This window comes from Leopardus geoffroyi, chromosome A3, assembly GCF_018350155.1.
Source record: "Leopardus geoffroyi isolate Oge1 chromosome A3, O.geoffroyi_Oge1_pat1.0, whole genome shotgun sequence".
NCBI classification, from domain to species: Eukaryota; Metazoa; Chordata; class Mammalia; order Carnivora; family Felidae; genus Leopardus; species Leopardus geoffroyi.
This window is the reverse complement of record NC_059336.1, coordinates 30,689,104-30,698,365: the sequence shown is the minus strand read 5'-3', so window position 1 is coordinate 30,698,365 and position 9,262 is coordinate 30,689,104. Positions and strand designations below refer to the sequence as shown.

General features: G+C 52.3%; 1 long non-coding RNA gene across 1 annotated transcript; it reads right to left on the bottom strand.

Moving 5' to 3' along the window:
- Positions 1-1,269: 1,269 nt before the first annotated feature.
- On the bottom strand, positions 1,270-3,026 carry LOC123579655. Its single transcript, XR_006702874.1, has 2 exons — positions 2,910-3,026; positions 1,270-1,483 (listed from the first exon to the last, which is right to left on the bottom strand). It is a non-coding gene; the product is annotated as an uncharacterized LOC123579655 (long non-coding RNA).
- Positions 3,027-9,262: the final 6,236 nt, after the last annotated feature.

Sequence of the window (9,262 nt, the reverse complement as noted above, 5' to 3'; positions counted from 1 at the left end):
TGACCTCAAGGGGGGACAACTCTCTGGTCCATTCACACCCTAGAGCGCCTTGTGGGATGAGGGTGAGGCTAGATGCCAGCTTAGACCCCATCCTTGCTGAACATCTTCCCCTGCCCTGTCCTGCTTCCCCTCCCTCCTGTTTATACTTCTCCGAAAGCATGCCCTCAAAAAATCACTTGCTCAAGAGTTTCCATTTCATCTTCTTATGCTAGAGAAGAAAAGACATGTCCCAACTTTGTGTCCAGAAATGTGCTATAATCTCACTTAGGCCCCAGGATTTCCCAAAGGCCCTCATGAAACGAGATCTGGTGTCCGCCATATCCCCTCTCTGCAAGCCAGAGAGCTGGGTGGGAGTATAGATACCACACCATCCCTCTCACTCCACTCCTGCTCATCCCCACCCATCCCTACCCACCAGCGGCCACATGAACCATCTCCTCCATACAAAGATGCCTTACTGCTAGATCCCACCCTCTAGGACACCCACTATAATATGAATACATGGTATATGCATATATGGTATATTCATCTTCAAAACAATCCTGTTCAATCACTATTATTAACTCTCCTATTTTACCAGCGAGGAAGCCAGAAGCGATTTACTGCAAAGCTAATGAAGCTTAAGCTCACTTGCCTGAGCCCCTTCCTGCAATTTTGTGATCCTAGTCTGGTATTCTTCTGTTGAAGGAGGGCTCCCAGCTTACATCCGATTTGGGCCCCCTCGAAACCTAACTCTGCCCTTGGAGAAACTGAGGCTCTGCATGGTGAGGCACCTTGCTCCAGGACAGACTTGTTGAATCATAGAAGCAGAACTCGGCCCAGGTTTGCTTCCAAGACTTTTCCTGTGCTCTATCCAACGATGCATCCCTGAGGCTCCTCCAGGCCTGCGGCACAGAGACCAGCCCTTGGTCTTCCTTGTCCCCCCAGCATGCACTTCCCTGGCTGCCAGCTGCCACCCCTCCTTCTGCTCTGGCACATTATCGTGGGAGCCTGCCAGGCCAGAGTGTGCTTGGGCAGGGCTATATTTAAATATCAGGGTGGAAGTATGTCTACATGCATGCCCCCAATGGGTATAGACACCCAGAGAGCCTTATCATATGCATATGCCTGAAATGTACTGTTTGTACATTACAGTACAGACCTGAAATAGACCCTCTGTTTGCCTGTGTCTTCTCCATCAGGCAAGATGGCAGGCTGATAGGGTACTACAGAAGCTGGACTGTGTATCAGCTAGTTTTTGCTGTATAACAAACCACTCCAAAAACCAAGTGGCAAAACAACAACTATTTATTTAACTCACAGTTCTGTGGGTCAGTAATTTGGTCTGGGCTCTGCTGGGCAATTTTATCTTGGCTGGGCTGCCTTGTATACATGCAGTCAGCTGCCAAGTTGGATAGGACCTGACATCAGTTGATATGAATCATCTCTGTTCCATATGGTCTCTCATCCTCCAGTGGCCAGTCCAAGATTGTTCACATGGTGGCTGGGCAGAATTCCAAGAAAGTGAGTAGAATTAAGGAAGGCTTCTTGAGGCCTAGGTTCAGGACTCACATACCATCAATTACACCATACGCTGTGGCCCAAAGCAAGTGGCAGGCCAACTGTGGTGGTTACTTTTAGATTAATTATCTAATTTTAGATAATTCTATCTAGATCTAGATAGATAGATAGATAGATAGATAGATAGATCCTTTTGGTTCTGCTTCTCTAGAGAGCCTTGACTAATGCACCAGCCCAGATTCAGATTCAAGGGATGAATAGATTCCTGATGGGAGAAGCTGCAAAGCCACATTGCAAAGGGTGAGGGCACACACAGGGAGTGAGAGGGTATAGCAATCTTTGCTAATGATCTGTCACAGGCTAGGTTTAGGAACAGGATGGGATTTCATGGGGGTTCTGCTGGGCCACTCAGGTGGAAATTCCAGTCACCCTCACCCCCTCTTGGGTATCAAAGACTTCAGGAACAAAATTATTTCTAAGCATCCCTGAGCAAGGAGCAACTCCACATTTGGATTTCAAAGTTTGTCTCCCCCTCAGACTAGGGGCTCTCTGAGGGCTGTGTTACCTTCCACCATCCAACTCAGGACTCAATGAAGAGTTCAGGTGGAAGAAAACTGACCTACCCACCCCCCTCCCCAAACAGGTGCAACAGGTTCTGAGAACAGCCAATAATAACCTGGTTCCTCCATGTTTCCTCCAAGGGGGTTGGCACAATGACTGGGATATACTGAGCCCCCATAAGTGATCTTTGGATGAACAGATGACTGAGTGGTTGGCTCATGTTCAATTCTGAACACACACAGACTTTAGTGCTAAGGCCTGCGACATCTGTTCCCTGTTATGCAAACCTGCCCAGCCCACTTCACAGTCCCCTTGGGAGCCCTCCACACTGACTCCATCCCATTCTGTCTCTGCCTCTGCTCAGCACATCCTGCCCCCACAGCTTGACCAGTTGGCCACCTCCCAACTCCTGCCCCCCCCCCTCTGTTTTCTGCTTACCCTCCTCCTCGGCTCTGTAAGCCCCGTATAGGCACTTGGTAAGGAAGCCAAGTCTTGCCACATGTATGTGTCCTGCCACTCCCCCTTTCCCCAGATAAGGCTCTGGGAGTAGACTAAGGAAGTGGGGAATATTCAGCATAGACAATGCTGAAGACAGGCAGGTGGGGCAACTAGATCAGCCTGTAAGACACTAAGGGCAGGGCCTTTCAGGTCCAGAACACTCCTGATGGCAGGGGCTGGGCCCACATGCTCTGAGCTCCAGCCTCCCCACCCCACCTCCCCGCCCACTTGTCACAAAGCTCCCTGTGATTTGGGCTGTCACTTTGCTTCTCCATTTCCCCATCTGTCAAAAACAGAGGATAATTATCAATAGCGTGACAGACATCCTGCTCATCTCCTTGGGGACTTACCGCTTCAGAAAGCTCTAGCTATCTTCCTCCTTCATGTCTACACCTGAGAGCTTTCTTTCCTGAGCAGCAGAAAGCCAGGTAGCAGGCTGTACGTGCCAGGGAGTTAGCATGCCTTGGAGAGACCTCCAACCAGGAAGGACTTGATAGATAAATAACCCATTTCCTCGCCCCTCAGACAGGCTAACTCTGGGGCACATGTTCTACTCTGAGTCCAGAGTCCTCCAGAAGAACTAAGTTCCAGCTGACCACAGTTGGAACTGGCTCCATAATGTGCCCGGTATGAGCTGCTTCCCTCCCCTCTCTCACTTTCCCACTCCCCCACAGTACATTGAACTCCTTGCACTTGAATCTTTGTCTCTTTCTTCTGGGGAGCCCAAACTAAGACATCATTCCAGCCCTGTCTATACCACAATTAGCCTGTGATCAAGATCATGGTGGGGGCTACCAACAGGTGTCTGGACCCACAGCTGGTTAAGGGGCTTCCCAGCCCTACTCTGGACCCAAAAGCCAGAGAGGTCTTACCCATGGTCATTCTGGAATGGCCACCAAGTCCAGAAACTGAGAATCGCAAATACTCAGTACCAATATTCTAGAATGAGCAGTCAGTGTGTCACTATCCGCTGGGCAGCCCTGACCCCTGGCTCACTAAGAGGCAGCATGACCTGCTCCTCCACCATCGCCCTAAAGAGAGGTCTGGGGAGGAGTTGGGGGATGGGGTAGGGAAGTACACTGCCAGGATGACAGGTGTCTCTTTAGCTCCCTGAAGCAAGGGAGCCAGGGGCTCCAAGCTACTCAGGGGAATATTCAAGGTGTCAGAAAACCCCTCCAGGCCCGGCCTAGAACTTCATTCTATGTCCTGTCCATTCCAAATCTCTACCTCATCCCTTCTCTCCTCCGTGATGACCCTGGTTGGGCGGCTACCATCTCCTGCCTGGCGTCTTCAGCCACCTCCTTTCCCACTTCTCTGTCTGCTCTCAGCCTCCTATCCACCCCCAGCCTTCTAAAGTAGAACTTTCTAAAACAGGCCAGCAAACTGCCATGGGCCAAAAGCTGGCTGTGTTTTGGTGTGGCCTGTGAGCTAAGAATGGTTTTTACGTTTCTACATTTTGTTTTTAAACAAAACAAAGAAAACTATGTGACAAAGACGTTTGCCAACCCCTGTTCTAAAGCATAAATGTCATCCGGCTTAAGGGAGTGGCCTCCCTGCTGACCTCCTCCCACACACTCACCCCTACACACCCTACGCCTGCTGTCTGTGCCTGAAACACCCATCCTTCCTCCATCACGTGCCTGGTCGACTACCTTCACTCGAGTCTCATTCTAAGTGTCCCTTTGACTGGGCCTTGGCCTGTTGGCCTCAAGTCATGTCTTGACTTCCCCTGCTTAGCTCTATATGATGGGGGCTGGTCCATGCAGGCTCCCGCATAGGTCAGATCACAACTAGGTTTGGCTAATGGGTGGGAGATGGGAAGGCCCGAAAAAGGCAGATGCAAGGATACTCCCTCCCCGTGTCTCCAACCATGGCCGGACCTCCTCTATGATTCCTGTTCCCTCTGGGTATACCCACCATGGTTCCCATTCCCCCTGGGTAATCTGAGCCCCAGTAACACCACCTCTACGCTACCTCTACACCCCCTCCTCTTCCCCAGGGTGTAGCAGCTTCCTGCTGTTGCTAATCTCTGGGCTGTCCCTGGATGACTGCTCAGCTCTTCATTACCTATGTAACCAATCCCCTGCATTTAATGACCTCTATTAAACCCTGGTTTCTGTTTTCCTGTTTGGACTCTGACTCATACGCCATTCCTCCAGCCACCACTGACCCCTTGACAGGCTCAGCCCCCTGCTACCGCTCCAACGGCACCCTTTCCTCCTCACTCCAACAAGCAGATATTTGGATGCCTATGGTGTTGTAGGGCAAGGGGCAGCAAACCAGGGCCCGCTGACCAAATCCAGCCCACTGCCTGTTTTGTAAATACGTTTTCCTTGGAACAAAGCCACACCCACTCATTTACCTATTGTCCGGGGCCACTTTCAAAGTCTGGGTTGAAGGACTGCAACAGAGCCCACAGTGGCCCACAAAGTTGAAAATATTTACTATCTGGTCCTTTACGGGAAAAGTTTGCAAACTTGTTTCAGGTGGGTCCTCGTTACTCAACACACAATCTGGGGACCAACAGCCCAGCTTGGCCTAGGAGCCTGTTGGAACTGCAGAACCCCGGACTCCACCCCAGCCCCCCCACTGCTGAGTGATAATTTGCATTTTAATGAGATCCTCAGGTTGATGCAATGAGCACGTTGAAGTTTGAGAAGTGCCACCTGAAGAACTCACCCCCTTCTCCCAGCTCTTCATGCCCATTAGGAATTATTGACTGTTTGGGGCACCTGGGTGGTTACATGTCTGACTTTGGCTCAGGCCATGATTTGTGAGCCCAAGCCCCGCATCGGGCTCTGTGCTGACAGCTCAGAGCCTGGAGCCTGCTTCGGATTCTGTGTCTCCGTCTCTCTCTCTGCCCCTCCCCACTCACAAATCTGCCTGTCTCTCAAAAATAAATATTTTTAAAAAAGGAATTATTGACTGTTTAACTGTTCATCTTCTCTACTAGAGGAAAGCACAGGGATTAGTCGGGAGTCTTCTGCTGGATCCCCAGTACCCGATAGGGCAGCTGGCCCAGAGATGATGGATGCTTCGACTCACTGATAAATAGTTGAAGAGGACCATAGAAGCTAATGGGGGGGGGGGGGGGGGGGGAGAGTTTCCAAAAAAAGAGTTACCATTTTTTACACATCAGGTTGGCAAAGATCAGGAAGTTTTAGCCATGGCATTGGGAGAATAAGGGAAACAGGCCTTCTCTAACCTCCGTGGGGAAGTCGGTTTGACAACGTTCCTCAAAATTCCAAACGAACGTAGACTCTGACCCTGCATCTCCACTCGCAGGCCTCTGTCTTCCAGATAGACTGCACCCGTAGGAAGCGACAGGCTACCAAGGTGTTCACTGCACTGCCATCCACAAGGGCAAAAGACTGGACACAACCGAGCGTCCACCAACAAGAGGTTTGCTCAGTGAGTTATGGCACATAATGAAGGTGTGCAACTTCAAAAGAGAGAGAAAGAACCGGAGCCCCCTCCCCGGCATGTCGTTAATGGAAAAAGCAAAATGCAAAGGAGCACCATATCAGGTACCAGGGCAGGGAGAGGGAAGAGAAGGTATGTAGTTACTTGTATATTCATCAAATATCTTTGGGAGGGAGGTACACAAAACCCCACCGCACTGGTTGACCACCGGAAGGGATCCCCGTGTTGCTGGAGGCAGAGATAGGAGATTTTTCGCTGTCTACCCTGTGGCAATTTTTTAATTAAAAAAGAAAAAAAAAGAAAGAAAGAAATCTAGGAAAACCTGCAGAAAAAAGAGAGAGAGAGAGAAGTGTCGAAAAAGATAGACATGATTTAGATATCCAGTCCAGGGCCTTGCTGCTCAAAATGTGGTCCACAGACCAGCAAGCGTCAGAATCACCTGAGAGCTAGTTAGAACTAAAAGATCCCAGGCCTGGTCCCAGATGGACTGAGTCAGAATCTGCATTTGTTTTTGTTTTTTTTTGTTGTTGTTGTTGTTTTTTTTTTCCAACATTTATTTATTTTTGGGACAGAGAGAGACAGAGCATGAATGGGGGAGGGGCAGAGAGAGAGGGAGACACAGAATCGGAAACAGGCTCCAGGCTCTGAGCCATCAGCCCAGAGCCCGACGCGGGGCTCGAACTCACGGACCTCGAGATCGTGACCTGGCTGAAGTCGGGCGCTTAACCGACTGCGCCACCCAGGCGCCCCCAGAATCTGCATTTGAACAAGAGCCCTAGGGAATTGGAGCACATGGTTCGCTTTGATACACGCTGGTCCAGGCGGGGAACTCACTCCCAGCTGCACCACCTGGTTTGCACAGGCTGCCACTAAGAAAACAGCTGCCTTTCCCCCCTAACTGGGGCTCTCCATCCTAGTGAGGCACAAGGGGCCAGGCTGTTCCCATTAAGGGGGAGGTTTTCAGCAGCTCCTCTCAGGCCTTGGCTGGCCCCGGGCCCAGAGCCCTGGCAGGTCCCCAGCCAAGGAGACAGCTCACTTCCTCCTCCTGGAGCCACTGGGACGGCTCAGAACGGAAATATTTGAGAGTTCTCCACTCCCCCCGCTATACGCTCTTTCCAACATGAATAAAGATGCAACTGTCTGGCTCAGGTTCTTCGTAACTGGTATTTATTTATCCATCCACCCGTGCCTCTAGGTCCCTGGTACACTGACCCAGCGGGGAAAGGAAGGCAGGGGAGGGAGCGGACTGAGCAGGCCCCCTCGGAGAAGGAGGGAGAAGGAAAAGCCAGGGGCTTGGTGGCTGCCTCTGCATCCCTGATCTCCCTGACCTGCTCCAAGCCACATCTGGAGGCCACATCTGGAAGAAGTGACGCCACTGGACTTTTCAGAGCCGCAGGGAGGAGGGCCAAGAGAGGAGTGGGGAGCGGTGTTGACGTAGGTCCAGACCACCCAGGAGTCTGCAGTTGGAAGGCCAGGCGGGGAGACTAAGCTCTCCCACCACACTCCCCCCACTGACTCCCGACTCTGAGCCCAGCATTTGAGGGAGCGCGGGGCTGGCTGCCATGAGTGAATTGCCCTCCACCGCATTGTCCTGAGCCTTCCCCTCCCCAAAGTGGAGGGACTCCGGAAAGCTAAGCCCTCTCTCTGGATCTTCCCACCCCTCCCACCTCCTAGGCAACCCTCCCCCTCAAACAGAACCCCAAGTCCTCATTTTCTCCCTTCATGCCCCCTCCTAGGTCCTTCATAGGTCCCTCGTAGCCACCATCCCTGAGTGGCGAATGTCTCTCAAAGGAAAAACAAACCCAAGCCATAAAACCGCTGCGATGTGCACAGCTCCGAGAAGTTCACAAAATGCCTCCACATACCGTGCCTCAGTCTGTCAGCTAACAGCCCTGCAAAATTCGAATTCCTACACAGGGGAACAGCAAGCCCCGGAAATGGCAGAGGACTTGACAAGATCGCCCAGCCTGTAGGCAGCAGGGACCACGGGGCTCAGCTGAACATGCCCGCTGCCATCTCCCAAGGCCTCGTGTGCCTTCCAGTGCGGGGGGGGGGGGGGGGGGGGGGGGGGTGCAGATCAGAGAAGTCTTTCTCCAGCAGCCACCTGCCGACATCCCAGCTCTGTCAACGGTTATGCTGCAAGAGTTTGGTGATGGATTAGCAACACCTGCCATGGTTGTAAACAGCGCCATGGGCCTGCAGGGGCACTCTCCCATCTTTTCCCTGCGTTCCTCTTTGAGGAACGAAGCAAGAAGCAAGGAGATCCCTCTTTGAGGAGGTGCGTGCGCGCGCGCGCGCGCGTGTGTGTGTGTGTGTGTGTGCGCGCGCGCGCGCGTGTATGCATACACTTGTGAGCTCTAAGGCATATTTCACATCTTGGGTTTGGTCTCCTTTTCTGCTGAGGGCTCCCTGAGGCCCAGGCTCTGTTTCACCCCAGGAAACATTCCCCGGGCAGGGACGGGGGCCCCTCATGCCCTGAAAGCTGCGCCTGCCTAGTGCTCTGTCTAGACTTTAAGGATCCAGCTCTGTGGGCTCGGGTCAAGCCCCTAAGTCCAGTAAGACCGGTATGCTGCAGCATGTCCCTACAGAGCTAAAACCGGAATCCCTTGCTGGGCCGGCTTGCCCTGCAGCTGCCCTCAGCAGCTCTCCCCACCCTTCCAGGGGGCTCTCCCTGCCCTCTGGCTTTCCCTCATGAATTGGGCTGGTCATGGGATAAGCTCCCTCTGGCTGTCTGATCACCAGGACTTGATGAACCAGAGTGACTTAGGACACCATCCAGGTCTCTCTGACTCACCCCTGGGCTCTTTCCACACAGCGTTTTTACCAGGCAGGGCGCTTGGTCTCAAACCACAGCAATGGCTCTGGACGGCCTCAGCAGAAGAGGGATTTATTAGAAGATTACAGGGTGACTTATGGGATTGATCAGAAGAACTGACCACTGCAAGCTTGTGGCCAGGCGCTGCCGCTCCTGGCACCCTCTGTCTCTGACTGTGGCCGTGTTCTCAGTGCTCTCTGCTCTCTGTGGCCTCATCCCAGACTCAGAGCTCTGGGAAGCACTCCAGGGAGGCCGAGCTTGGTTCTGGACCCGCACCTTTGTCACTGGAGAAAGCAAGCCCATAGTGCCAGGTACCTCCAAGTATAAGGGGAGGTTTCAGATACTGGGCAACCAAAGGAGGTGATAAGGACCCCCACATCACTCCGTCCTTTTAGGATCTGTTTACAAGGAGCTGGGTGTTCCAAGCAGACCCCCAACTTCAGAGGTCATTTTCTTTTCATCGTG